Source organism: Pan troglodytes, chromosome 1 (assembly GCF_028858775.2).
Source record: "Pan troglodytes isolate AG18354 chromosome 1, NHGRI_mPanTro3-v2.0_pri, whole genome shotgun sequence".
Classification (NCBI taxonomy): domain Eukaryota; kingdom Metazoa; phylum Chordata; class Mammalia; order Primates; family Hominidae; genus Pan; species Pan troglodytes.
In genome coordinates this window covers 119,845,169-119,850,334 of record NC_072398.2, presented here as the reverse complement: position 1 = coordinate 119,850,334, position 5,166 = coordinate 119,845,169, and positions in this window count along the sequence as shown.

Below are 5,166 nucleotides of genomic sequence, written 5' to 3'. Positions count from 1 at the left end.
TCTACTGACTTGTGGTGTACACGTGCGTGTCTGGGTCTGTGGGTTCCTGTTGGGTGCTGAGTTGGGTGATTTCATTTTAGTGAAATATTTGTGGGCCCCTGCTCTCTAGTTCTAATTCCCAGGAGCCAATTTTATATATTCTACCACTAGCCCTGGTCATAGGAGGCTGTTAGCCTATACATATCAAGGGTTTGGATGGGATTTGGGCTTGCTAGATACAGAAAACACTTAAGGCAGATTAAAACATGTATTGGAGCTCTTCCAATTGTGTTGCTCAGTGTGGAGTGGGAAGGTCTTGATTTGGTTGACTTTCCCAGATTGACATAAAACTCAAAAACCAAAAAATTGCCCCTTTCCTATGACATCATCCATTTAGTCTGTGAGTCAACATATATACTGAGGTCCTACTATGTGTTGAGCAGAGCAGTAAGCACTGGGGATATGGCAGGAATCAAAATAAAACTTATCTACTAAGTCCTTGGGCCTGGCCTGAAGTCAGAGGAGGACTCCCCAGGGCAGCTAGGGGATTGGGTCTGCCCTCCAATCTGAATGACCCCCTAGAACCTTACAAGTCATTCTGGGGTTATAAAGATCATAATATTTATAGCCCCAGACTGACTTGTAAGCAGCTGCATTTAAAGTACTTACTCAGACACTCAGGCCTGAGAGGTAGATCCCTTTCCTTCCAGCACTAGCTGAAATAATCAAGTATATAGTTTGTTCAGGATTGGCACTAAATATGATTTAATCTTTTAATAAGACGGTCCTTTTGTACCCACTTAGGCTTCTTCGTAATTACCAGAAAGGTGATAAGCCTGCATGTGTCTGGACACCAAAGATTGAGAAGCTGCCAGTGGCTGCAAGAGAGCCTACTGTAACCCTCATGGCCACCCCCTGATGAGTGTTACCTGGGGAAAGGGCTAGCAAGAGGTGAAGCCTCCTGGTCATATGATGCTGGGGGTGCCTAATTCCTTAAAGGCCAAGGTCTTCTGAAATAATAATGGTGAAGGACAGAAAAGTCTTTATGAGAAATCACATAGGATATATTAAGATAATGATAAAGATACCTCAGCAAGAACATACCTAATATATACACTTCTTTTAATCTGATGACTTAATGATTTCTGTTATCTTATCAAGAAGTATTTATGACTTGAGATACGTCAGGATTAACTGTTATCACCTCTCCTGTACACCTCCCTCCTTTTTCTCCTTTGTACCCACATGTGCAGATTTTTTCAGAGGTGATAATTTAGCATTTAATGTTTTTTTTTTCTGCTTCAAGGTCTTAGGTCCCTTTGGAGGATATTGATGGGGGTGGAGGTGGGGATAGAACATCTTTCACACTGTTTGGTACAGAGACGCTCAAAGCTTTTCCCAGGGAAAGGAACTCTCTAAAATAGTAATCTGATTTGATGAAAGATAAAATTTTAATATAGCTTCAGTTAACCTTCAGGATACTTTAAATGCTACATTGTATATAAAAGTAATAAAGTACAAATGAACACGAAGACTAAAACATACTGTGCCATATTTATTTTACATCTAGACTTGGTTCGAGGAGTTTATAGTATTTTTAGGTCTTAATAGAGTTAAGCTTTATTATAATGCAGTTTTAGTGGGGTAAAGCTTCCAAAGTGACAGATTTACATAATATGTAGACTACATGACATATTGGAGGATGTAGTTTGACATGCAGACAACAGAATCTGTGACACTAGGATTTTATGAGTATGTTTAAGGCCAGTTGCAACACTTACAGTTCTGCTCCAACCTTGGGCATACTTGAGGTGAAAGGTATTGCCTTCCACACACCAGTAGAACTTGTTATTATCTTCAGGATTACTATAAATGCCATCTGCTTTACCACTACAGAAAGCTCTGTCTCCCCTATTGCCCCCATCACTGCCGCCTTCTCCATCACTTCCCCCATCACTGCCACCTTCTCTACCACTGCCACTGCCTCTGCCAATATTAGCACAGAAGCCTTCACTTCTGGGTGTCACAGGTCGGTTATACCAGCTGTTGACAGCTGGTGGAATACATTCTAAAAGAATAAAAACATTTCAAAGCATCATCTTAACCTCTTTTAAACGTAGAAACAAGCAGCTCTGGACATTCCCCTGTATCAGTTCTGTTCTCAGAGAACTGGAGGGAAGCTGTAGCTGGGAAGAATGCTGCACGGGGACAGATGTCCAAAGCAGGGAGGAGTGAAACAAAGGCCTCTGGGGTCCTAGCAGGATGTCAAGCCTGGGCTTCCATTCTAGTTCCACTAGAGGGGAAATAAATCCAACCCAACAGTGATAGGAAAGGACTTTATGTTGAGATTCATTAATATTTGGGTTTCGATAAGGGAGGCTTATCTGTCAGTATTTCTGTCATATGTAATATATTTGGGTTTTTGTTACCTTGTTATGCTTTGTCTTTTGTGCTCTATGTTTCCTTCCTTCGTTTCAGCACTGTTTTTCCCTTCTTTCCTCTTCCACGGTGATTCAGAAGTTTTATATTTCATTTTCCTCTACCAGTAGAATGCTCTCAACCACTAAAATTTTCTGGCTCATTGTTTAATTTGAGCAAATAATTTTTTTGTTGTTGTTTTTTTGAGACAGAGTCTCACCCTGTCGCCCAGGCTGGAGTGCAGTGGCACAATCTTGGCTCACCGCAACCTCTGCCTCCCAAGTTCAAGCGATTCTCCTGCCTCAGTCTCCTGAGTAGCTAGGACTACAGGCGCGTGCCACCACTCCCGGCTAATTTTTTGTGTTCTGTAGTAGAGATGGGGTTTCACCATATTGGCCAGGCCGGTCTCGAACTCCTGACCTCATGATCCACCTGCCTCGGCCTCCCAAAGTGCTGGGATTACAGGCATCAGCCACCGCACCCAGCCAAACAAATCATTTTATAATCTCTCATAGGTTTTTACAGTTCTAAAAATCAATAATTATATTAATTTCCTTAGAGACCTAAGGAACCTCTCAGATAGCATCTTCCACTTCTCTATCTCCACTTTTAGACCTGCCTCAAGGGATGCTTAATCCAAGGAACGCACAAAGCCCACGAAGGGCAGGAGTTTCTTGCTTCATATGTTGAGACCCATCAGCCACCTGAGTGTTTGTCCCTGATCCTTTTAATGATGTCCCTCTAGCCATCCTCACCAAGACCCAGACAACAAAATGTATGCATCTAAATTAGGAAATGGTGCACTGCCATGAGTGAGAGAATTGATATAGCTCAGAGATAAATGCCAGTATATACAGGCATACCTCAAAGATGTTGCAGGCTCAGTTCCAGGCCACCACAATAAAGCAAATGTTGGAATAAAATAAGTCACACAAGTTTTTTGGTTTCCTGGTGCATATAAAAGTTATGTTTACACTCTACTGTAGTCTATTAAGTGTGAAATAGCATTATGTCTTAAACAGTGTACATACCTTAATTTTAAAATATTTTATTGCTAAAAAATGTTAACAACTATCTACACCTTCAATGAGCCATAATCTTTTTGCTGGTGGAGCATCTTGCCTCAGTGTTGATGGTTGCTGACTGATGGTGGTTGCTAAAGGTTGGGGTAGCTGTACCAGTTTCTTAAGATAACAATAAAGTCTGCTACATCAAATGGAAATTGACTTCGTTTCATGAAAGATTTCTCTGTAGTATGCAATGCTACTTGAAAACATTTCACCCACAGTAGAACTTCTCTCAAAATTGGAGTCAGTTCTCTCAAAATTGGAGTCAGTTCTCTCAAACTCTGCTGCTACTTTATCAACTAAGTTTATATAATATTCTAAATCCTTTGTGGTCATTTCAACAATGTTCACAGCATTTTCACCAAGAGTAGATTTTATCTCAAGAAACTACTTTCTTTGCTCATCCATAAGAAGCAACCCATCATTTGTTCACGTTTTATCATGAGATTGCAGCAAGTCAGTCCCATCTTCAGGCTCCACTTCTAATTCTAGTTCTCTTGCTATTTCCACCACATCTACAGTGACTTCCTCCACAAAAGTCTTGAACACATCAAAGTCATCCTTGAGGGTTGGAATCAACTTCTTCCAAACTTCTGTTAATGTTGATATTTTGACATCTTCCTTTGAATCACACAGGTTGTTGATAGTATCTTAGAATGGTGAATCCTCTCCAGAAGGTTTTCCATTTACTTTTCCCAGATTAATCAGAGGAATCGCTCTGTACAGCAGCTATAGCCTTATAAAATGTATTTCCTTAAATGATAAGACTTGGAAGTCAAAATTACTATTGATCCATTTGCTGCAGAATAGATGTTGTGTTAGCAGGCATGAAAACAACAATAATTTCTTTGTACATCTCCATCCAGGCCCTTTGGTAACTAGATGCATTGTCAATGGCCACTAATATTTTAAAAGAAATTTTTTCTGAGCAGTAGGTCTCAATGGTGGTCTAAAAATATTCAGGAAGCCATACTGTAAACAGATGTGCCATCATCCAGGCCTTATTGTTCCATTTATACACCACAGGCAGAGTAGTTTGAACATAATTATTAAGGGACCTAGGATTTTCAGAATGGTTAATGAGCATTGGCTTCAGCTTAAAGTCACCAGCTGCATTAGCCCCTAGCAAAAGAATCAACCTGTCCTTTGAAGCTTTGAAGCCAGGCATTGACTTCTCCTCTTTAGTTACTAAAGTCCTAGATGAGCATCTTCTTCCAATAGAAGGATGTCTTGTCTACCTTAGCTGCATAAATAACTAAATCTGTTATTTAGTGTAGCCTCCTTTACCAATGATCTTAACTACATCACCTGGATAACTTGTTGCAGCTTCTATGTCAACACTTGCTGCTTCACCTTACTCTTTAATGTTGTAGAGGTGGCTTCTTTCTTTAAACCTCATGAACAAACCTCTGCTAGCTTCACACTTTTTTTCTTTAGCTTCATCACTCCTCTCAGTCTTCAAAGAATTGAAGAGAGTTAGGGCCTGGCTCTGGATTAGGCTTTGGCTTAAGGGAACATTATGGCTGGTTTGATCTTCTGTCTAGACCACAAAAACTTTCTTCATATGGCAATAAGACTGTTTTACTTTTTTATCAATCATGTGTTCACTAGAGTAGCACTTTTAATTTCTTTCAAGAACTTTTTCCTCTGCATTCACAACACAGCTAACTGGCACAAAAGGCCTAGCTTTTGGCCTGTCTTG